This window comes from Triticum dicoccoides, chromosome 6A (genome assembly GCF_002162155.2).
Source record: "Triticum dicoccoides isolate Atlit2015 ecotype Zavitan chromosome 6A, WEW_v2.0, whole genome shotgun sequence".
NCBI classification, from domain to species: Eukaryota; Viridiplantae; Streptophyta; class Magnoliopsida; order Poales; family Poaceae; genus Triticum; species Triticum dicoccoides.
The window spans coordinates 253,293,187-253,303,015 of record NC_041390.1 but is presented as its reverse complement, the minus strand read 5'-3'; the positions used below and the strand labels follow the sequence as shown (position 1 = coordinate 253,303,015).

General features: G+C 43.3%; 1 long non-coding RNA gene across 1 annotated transcript; it reads right to left on the bottom strand.

The window, feature by feature from the left end:
* Positions 1–5,568: 5,568 nt before the first annotated feature.
* On the bottom strand, positions 5,569–7,141 carry LOC119316740. The gene is made up of 2 exons (XR_005153262.1): positions 6,733–7,141; positions 5,569–6,560 (listed from the first exon to the last, which is right to left on the bottom strand). It is a non-coding gene; the product is annotated as an uncharacterized LOC119316740 (long non-coding RNA).
* Between the last annotated feature and the right edge of the window lie 2,688 nt (positions 7,142–9,829).

Here is a 9,829-nt window from a genome sequence, read left to right as displayed (position 1 = left end):
AAGATGCAAAGTAAAATAAAAGCAAAGGAAATAACTAAGTATTGGAAGATTAATATGATGAAGATAGACCCAGGGGCCATAGGTTTCACTAGTGACTTCTCTTAAGAGCATAAGTATTTTATGGTGGGTGAACGAATTACTGTTGAGCAATTGACAGAATTGAGCAAAGTTATGAGAATATCTAGGCATGATCATGTATATAGGCATCACGTCCAAGACAAGTAGACCGACTCCTGCCTGCATCTACTACTATTACTCCACTCATCGACCGCTATCCAGCATGCATCTAGAGTATTAAGTTCATGAAAACAGAGTAATGCCTTAAGCAGGATGACATGATGTAGAGGGATAAATTCATGCAATATGATAAAAAAACATCTTGTTATCCTCGATGGCAACAATACAATACGTGCCTTGCTGCCCCTACTGTCACTGGGAAAGGACACCGCAAGATTGAACCCGAAGCTAAGCACTTCTCCCATTGTAAGGAAGATCAATCTAGTAGGCCAAACCAAACTGATAATTCGAAGAGACTTGCAAAGATAACCAATCATACATAAAATAATTCAGAGAAGATTCAAATATTGTTCATAGATAATCTTGATCATAAACCCACAATTCACCGGTCTCAACAAACACACCGTAAAAAGAAGATTACATCAAATAGATCTCCACAAGAGAGGGGGAGAACATTGATTTGAGATCCAAAAAGAGAGAAGAAGCCATCTAGCTAATAACTATGGACCCGAAGGTCTGAGGTAAACTACTCACACTTCATCGGAGAGGCTATGGTGTTGATGTAGAAGCCCTCCATGATGGATACCCCCTCCGGCGGAGCTCCGGAACAGGCCCCAAGATGGGATCTCGTGGATACAGGAAGCTACGGCGGTGGAATTAGGGTTTTTGTTCCGTATCTGATCGTTTGGGGGTACGTAGGTATATATAGGAGGAAGGAGTACGTCAGTGGAGCAACAGGGGCCCACGAGGGTGGAGGGCGCGCCTGGGGGGGGGGGGGTAGGCGCGCCCCCTACCTTGTGGCCTCCTCCTTTGTTTCTTGTCGTAGGGTCCAAGTCTCCTAGATCATGTTCGGTGAGAAAATCACGTTCCCGAAGGTTTCATTCTGTTTGGACTCCGTTTGATATTCCTTTTCTTCAAAACCCTAAAATAGGCAAAAAACAACAATTCTGGGCTGGGCCTCCGGTTAATGGGTTAGTCCCAAAAATAATATAAAAGTGGATAATAAAGCCCAATAATGTCCAAAACAGTAGATAATATAGCATGGAGCAATCAAAAATTATAGATACGTTGGAGACGTATCAGTGATCGTGTGGACCGCAAGTCAACATCTGGCACATGCCATTCCCTCGGACGATCCTTGGTCTGTTGGTCCTCGAAGAAACAGAACTGCGTATCACTGTCTACTGCTGAAGCTGAGTACATTGCTGCTGGTTCTTGCCGTGCTCAATTGCTATGGATGAAGCAAACTCTCAAGGACTACGGTGTCAACATGAAGAATGTGCCACTCTACTGTGACAATGAGAGTGCCATCAAGATTGCTCATAACCCAGTTCAGCACTCGAAGACAAAGCACATTCAGATTCGTCATCATTTTCTTCGTGATCATGTTTTGAAGGGCGACATCTCTATTGAGCATGTGAAGACTGAAGAACAGCTAGCCGATATCTTCACTAAGCCCTTGGATGAGAAGAGATTTAGCAAGTTGCGGTGTGAGCTAAATACCTTAGAATCTTCAAATGTTCTTTGAAAAGGACACTCATCCTAACACTTATGCAAAATTGATGACTTAGATGTGCAACACATGAAGAAACGTTTTTCTTCAATCAATGAAAACTAACCCTCTAAGTGTGAAGAAATTAACAAAGAATTTGATTCTCAGAACCCTACGACAATTGTACGCGGTGTCTGAAATCATCATTCTTATACGATGGGTCACACCACCACCAAAAGTTGAAAAATCCTCAATCTGAGTTTTTCCTCACTTTGAAATACCTCAGTTCGTCTTCAACTTGCATTGTCTTCACTCTTTCCGTCGTTTTTTTCATTGGCTATATATATATATATACACATAAACACTATTTTGATCACGGGATCAGAATAATATTCTGATCACAACCTGACCTGCCCCGCCAGTAGTACATAGAACTTCCCTGTGAACTAGGTTGAACTTCCGCCAACATTGCCTAAATGGGGCTTGCGATATACCGTTGGAAAGCTATGGACACTAATATCATGACCCAACTTAAATTTTTGGCAAAATATAAGCGGTTTAAGAGCAGTTTTGAAAACCGTTTTTTCTTCGCACAAAAAACGTGAATCGTATTTTCGATCGCATTTCTAAACCGTTTATCGGAATGAGGCATATAATATGGTGTTGGAAAGCTACTGCAAAACCGCTCCTTCCACATGTTGAAAGTTTTCTCTAATTACCTATGGTTAAAGAGTAATTTGAAAAAAACATAAAATTTCGTAAACCGAACAGCTGAGTTCGTTTTTTCGATGTTATTTCTAAACGGCTAATCCAATGGAGGCATATGATACGGCGTTGGAAAGCTTATGAAAATGCGCTACTTTTCCATCTTGAAAGTTTTTTTTTCTAATTTTGAATGGTTTAAGAGTAATTTAAAAAATGGTCCAAGTCCTACGAGTTCGTATTTTCGAGCTAATTTGTTAACCGTGCGTCCGAATGCAGCAAATGATATGGCGTTGGAAAGCTTGAACAAATGCGAAACTCTTTGGTATGTATTATTTCTCCCAATTCTTTACAGTTTTAATTCAGTTTCGAAAATGGCGAAAAACATATTTTCGTCGTAATTTCTACAAACTTTATCGGAATGGGGCAAATAATATACCGCTGAAAAGCTACGAAAAATGTGAAACTTTTTCATGTTGATGGTTTTCTCTGTTTCCTAGCCGTTTTCAAGTAATTTCAAAAACGGCGGGATCATGCGTTCTGCCTTTATCGCGAATCAGATTCTTCAAAAATGCACCGCGTGAAGAACCTGAACTTCTCGGCACGTGTACCTGAACTTCACTCTATTTTTCACGTGATTATTTTGCTCGTAGGTCTCCATCCACTGCTTGTAACTCTCCATCCATTCACCGGAATTGAGCAGGTGATATACCGGTGGAAAGCTGCTGTAAGCACGCAAGTTTCCCGTGTTGATCTCTTTTCATAGTCGCGACGATTTTAAAAGTTTTTCATCTAAAATTCATTCAGCATAGTAATTGAACTTCCTGCTATTTTCACGTTGAACTTCTGTGACGTATTTTTGTTTGTAATTTTCTCATCCATTCGTTAGTGTTACACAAATAATATTCCTTTTGTACAAACGTCTCTCACAATAATTTTTTTAACTTTCTCCGACCGAGGACTTGAACTTACACAAATGATATTCCTGTCGTTTTGAGGTAAATTAAAAAATGGCGAGATCATGATTTATGCGTTAATCATGAACGAAAATTCACTGTGTGAAGTAGTTGAACTTCTGGGGCATGTTTGTTTGAACTTCACTCTGTTTTTTGACGTGCTGCTTTTTGCACCGCGTGAAGTAGTTGAACTTCTGGGACATGTCTGTTTGAACTTCACTCAGTTTCACTTTATTGTATTTTTATTATATGAAATACACACCATGTAGTACGTGAACTTCCGATCGTTATCACTCTGAACTTCTCTCTGGTTTGAGAGAATTATTTTAAAACACAAAAAACAACATATATTTTTTTTGTATTTTCGACATCTAAATACACGGTGAAGCTGTCTCACAAGAATTTTTTAAACTTTTCCTCCCCGAGCACTTGAACTTCTAGCAACCATTTTTTCCGTATATGAGTTGTTTTTAAAAGTGCAAAAAATAGCTTGTGTTTTTTATTTTTTAACAGGTAAATCCTATGTTTTAATAATCTCCGAACTTCTCTGTTATTTCAATTTGAACTTCATATTTTCATATTTTGAGTAAAGAATTGTATTCGATTTTTATACGGAAAAAATCGAACATGCAAATACAAGGTGAACCTCTCTCGCAAGAATTTTTGAACTTCCCCGGAAAGAGCACTTGAACTTTTTCAACAAACCTTTTAAGCTTTTTGTTTTCTATTTCTTATATTCCAATCTGAAACTCATTTCATGTATTAGTTGAACTTCCCATTGTTTTCGTCTTGAACTTCTGTCACGTATTTTTGTTTAACCTATCTCACAAGAATTTTGAACTTTCTCGGTCCGGGCACGTGAACTTCTAGCAACAAATTGTGGACTTTGCCTTTTTATTCTTTTCTTTCTCTTATGAAATGCACACCATGCAGAACATGAACTTTTGGCAGTTATCAGTTTGAACTTCTCTCTGTTTCGCTTTAGTTATGAAAAACTCTTATTTTTTACATATATCGAACCACTCTAACTTTTTTATTTGAATTTCTTTTATGTATTTTTAGAAAAATGAAAATTTTAGTTTTGTTAGAAACATTAAACTTCTTCGTTATTTTGAATTGAACTTATTGGTTCTATTCTTTAGTACCAAAAAATCGAGTTTTTAATTAAATAACAAACTTCTCCATGTTTTTAAATTGAACTTCTTGGTTTTATTCTTCAGTAACGAGGAAAACTGAGTTTTTAATGTACATTGAATTACTTTGTTTCTAAAATTGAACTTCTTGACTTAATCTTGAGTATCGGGGAAAATTTGAATTTTTTAAAAAACACGGAAAATCTTTTTTAAAACTTTTTTGTTATTCCCTTATTTTAATTTGAACTTATTAGTTATTCTTTAGAACGAGAATAAGAGGTTTTTATAAACCTTGATTTTTTTGTTATTTTAATTTGAACTTCTTAGTTTTATTCTTTAGTAGTGAGGAAAATCGAGTTTTTTGAACTTCTTTGTTTTGAATTTTTGAATTTCTTGATTTTATTTTTTAATAATGTGAAAAATCCGAATTTTTTATAGACATCGAACTTCACCATTTTTTAAATTTGAACTTCTTAGTTCTATTGGTTAGTAATGGGGAAAATGCTTTTTTATATAAACAACGATACAACACCGTTATTTTAATTTGAACTTCCAGTTTTTATAGAATGGGGAAAATCAGTTTTTATATAATCTTTTGAAATGCTCCTCTTTTTAGTTTGAACTTCTCTGTTTTTTACAAATGGGAAAAATCCGTTATAAATATTTTTTAGCTACTTTTTTAACTTCTTGCTCAAATATTTAACCCGTAAAGTTGTTGTAGGTTGTGTAGATGTACATTTCTAATTTTCTTTACACATGATGGTAGCATTGCGACTATCATATTTTTTATGCAATATGGTTTGAGGCTAAGGGAGGCCATCTCAATAATACATAGGATGTGAGATCGCATACCCATGATTTGCACCCCACAAAAAACACAAAGATCACACACCCCGTTGCTAAACTCTGACATTCGTTCTGCACCTTATGTGACCTTCTCCCTGCCTTTATGGTGACATTCATCAGGAACGGGGTGTAAATGAAGTTCATTAGCAGCTTGTACAATTTAGAGGACAAATCACACAAACAAAAGAATGGAGTACAAACAAAAGAGCGGCTTTTGATAAACACCGAACCACTAAATTGTTTAAAATCTGAACTTGTACATAAATGAACAATGAATCTCTCTATCCATCACCAAAAAACACATGAATGAGTCTCTCAGGATTTCACAAACACCGTACCCGGCACATGTTATGGGCATCTAGTGATAACTATGCATAAAATGGCACATCAAAAGGAAGAAAATGTGTCAAGGTCAGCTGCAACAACACACACAAAAATTGAACCTCCAGGAGCATCACAATGAATTGCACATTGGAGCTACAAATAGTGGTGGAATTTGACTGGGCAGTGAAACAACATCTACACGCGATGGGTCGCGGGCACTTTAAAGGGCGGGCGGGGCAGGATGTAGGAGGATTGACACGGTGACCGCCGTGGACTGCAGCTCGCGATGGGCTTGACCTCCCTACAGCTGCGCGGTGCTGGATTGGGATGGCCTCACCTACTTCCCTTTGCCTGAAAAACAAATGATTCGCATGGCTGTGTGAGCGAACTAAATGAAACAACACTTAACTTTCTCAATGTATACATACATGACAAATTGAAAATACTAGGATTCCTGGAGCAAATTGAAAAAGAAATGAACTTTCTCAATGTATACTAAACGAAACACAGACATATTTTCATCTCGGTGACCACATGAACAAAATTGGATTACTGGAGCAATTTTCTCCATCATGAAAAACCAGTGTCTCTTTTCAGCCGAAACAAAATGGGCATCTCTGAAGTTCGAGTATGCTAGTACGTGCATTTTGTCTGAAACAGAAATATTTTACTTCAATTGAAGCAGAGAATAGAAACATTCTGCAGAGTGTGGAGACACAAAAATCAAGGAAAATGAAGAAAAGCACAGAATGCTGCCCAGGAAAAATTCCTCGATGGTCCACACACTGATGAGGCTGCAGTTCAGGAAAGGGCCGAGGAACGGTGTTCGTTGTAGCTTGATGCAGCCACACATATGGGCATAAGGTAGACCTGCACATGGAGCACAAAATCGGTGTAGCTGCTTGAGATCGCGATGGACCGAGACTATCGATGATTAGCGGTGGGGCAGGGGAAGGAAGGGGAGACAGGGCGGCGAGCGAGAGCCGAGTGGGCGTTGAGGAACGACGCGACCGACATCGGGGGCGCGTGGGGAAGACCCTACCTCAATGGATCTAGGCTCATGGAGGAACGAAGCACCGTGATCCGGTGTACAGAGGCGGGATCCGACGACGACTGGAGGCGGGAGCTCGCAGACGAACGCCGACCGAAAGAGGTGGCGCAGGGTCTAGGCTGCCGCCGGCGGATCTCGTGACTAGGGGTGGCGGCTCTGGTGGCCAGCAGCGCAGGGGTGGGTGTCGCGGCTCCGGTGGCCAACAGCGGGTGGGCGTTGGGGTCGGGTGGTCGGCGGCAGGAGGTCCATCGGGGGCGGCGGCAGGGGTGGCGCGCTGGGGCCGAGGGGCCGGCGGCGGGAGCCGCGCCGAAGCGAGGGGCGGCGGTGGGAGGTGTTCGGGGGGATCTGGAAGGAGGCGAGAGGTGCGGGAAGAGGAGTGGGTGGGAATGGGCCGGTTAGGTTTTCCCTTTTTTGCGTTTTTGAGAGTTCGGGAGAGCCTGACAGAGCCCTATATAGGGCCGCCGTGATCCAAATAACTATTCTAACCCTAGGATTAGAATAGTGTTGTCCTATATATATATATATATATATATATGAAAAAACAAACCTATGAAGCTTCGCTCGGGCGGCTGCAATCAGGAGCGCCCAGTCATGTTGGGATCTGGTCCCTGCCCTTTACCTCTTTTGATTTCTTTGATATTGAGTGATTAAATGTTATTTCCTTATATAGACTAAGCAGGACCACCCGCGCTGCAAACGACCCAGTAGCAGCAGGTCATAGGCTGGCAAAGTTGCAGGTGGCCAGACTTGGGCCCAACCTCGTTAACGTGGGAAAACTGTGTTCCAGCTACTCGCTCGGTTCCAGCATGTGTGCACATGAACAGTTCACGGGAAACCTTTTATTTTTGTGTATCATTGGAGCCAACTACGCAGCGGCGCCACACGCATGTGTTCTCGTGCAGCGGCTACTAATCCACATCTGAAATCGTGTTTTTGCGCTCGCGCACCTGCGACTAGGCCTCATCATGCACATGCAGTAGCATGTACCGCATGCATCAGCTTTTCTGGACGGGGCAGGATGACAGCACATGCAAGCTCATGCATATGAGGCATCGCAAAAGGGCAAAACGAGGAGGAGACCATCTCTCCATCTACATCTGGGTCCGACGACCACGGGATCGAGCTCCCCGATGGCCCTGCTCTAGCTGCGCGAGAAGGAGACCATCGCCTGTTCTAGCCGCGCAAGGGTCACTGGATCCCGCGGCCACGGTGAGTTACCTCCACAAGTCTCGGGCTGAATCCCTCAAATCAGCCCCGCACATCAACCTCGTCGTCCTGCGAGCAGCTTTAAGACGCTCAGCATTAGCACCTCACTAGGACTACAGCGTGCACGACGGCCGTTATAGTCCAGCTGCTTGACATCCAACTCCCTTTCCTGGTCCGGCAGCCGCAAACGGCCGTGGTAGATGAGGCTGGAGCCATCATATAATTCTTTTCTTGCACAGATGAGTGATTCCGAGCCCGATCGACGAGGTGGTCCAAATCCGGCTCGGTGACGCGGCGGGCGACCCGCCCATGGTCACCGTGAGCTGCCCCGTCAAGACCGGCCTGGGCTGCGACCTCTGCCGCCTCGTCCTCCTCTTCGGCCTCAACATCCTCAAGGGCGACATGAGCACCGACGGCCGCATGAGCCTTGCGCCGGGGCCCGGCCGTCGCCTGATACGTCCTCAATGTTGGAACAAATCTTGTTATTAGTGCTAGGATTAGATCAAGTTTAATTTGTAGTTGAGTATTAGCACTATAAGCTGCGGCTGTTTACATATGTAGAGACGTGACCGTGTGTACGCATGCAAAGCCAGTAGTGTTAGTTAGGTGCATGCATTGTTGGTTAGAGTAGTGCTGCATGGATAAGTTGTTAGCTGGCCGGAGAATCACGGAGTGATTTTAGGGTTAGTTAGCTTGGCCGTGCGTACGTGCTGTTAGTGGGTCAAAGTAGTGGCATCATTTTAACTGACATGGGTGCTGAGCCTCGTGTATAAATACCTTGCGTTGAGTTAATGATATGGGGTCAAGAGGGCTGGAGAAAACATTGTAGCGTGTGTGTTCTCACCGGGAGCAACATAGCAAAGCTGGCTTACTCCACGGTGAAGATGTGTGTGTGTGTGTTCTTGTGTTCTTGAGAGAAAAAGATAGAGAGAAACCACAAGAGTTGTGTGAGGCGGCTCGAGGGAGAGAACAAACGGCGCTGCGACGAGAGGCGGCCCCAACACTCAAGGAGCGCCTCGTCGAGCTATGCCCCGTCCACGCGCCCTTCGGCGTCGACAGCGCCTACCTCGCCGCAGCCGGCCTCCAGGATCCCAATGGCCTCGCGGAGCCCCAGGTGTTCCTGATCAAGTTCCGCTGCTACGACCGGATGGGCCTCCTGCACGGTAATACTACTGCCAAATAGATTTCAGTTCACCACCTCTCATATCGTTTCTGCTTCAGATTTTTAGAAGGGTGGGTAGCTCCTGGGCAAGCTGGATGTTCACCATTGCGCTGAAAGCAAACCCACAAACTTTCATCGCATCCATATACTTTTACCGCATGGTGCTGATATAAACTTAAGAGGCCTCTAAACTTAACTGAAATTGCCTCGTGCGATGAATGGAAACAGTCAACGTTCGCCTTCCAAAATGAATGACCCGTGGCCTAATTCCTGGAATCATGGGTTCAGAGTTTGCCTGGTGACTGCCGTATTCTGTCCGCGCTCCTTTCCACATTTATCTGTAGCGAAATCTTGAAGCGGTCCTTGTTCCTACTCACGAGCAGCTATGGCCAAGACTGTCGTGTATGGTTGTGGCCTTCTTTTTTCCTTTGTTGTGTGTTCATGCTTAGCATGTCGTGTATGGCTGGCTGTGTGTGTTGTGGGTGTTTGCATCCGACCTTCACGGAGCCGGACGAGGTGACATGGAGTGAGTGGGTGGGTTCACGATGAAGAACCGTTCAAACTACACTTCAAAATGAAATACGAGTTGCAAAGAACCAGCATCCGACCTTCATGGAACCGGACGAGGTGTCATGGAGTGACTGGGTGGGTTTGCGATGAAGAACCGTCGAAACTACACTTCGAACCGAAATACGAGTTGCAAAGAACCGGTATCCGACC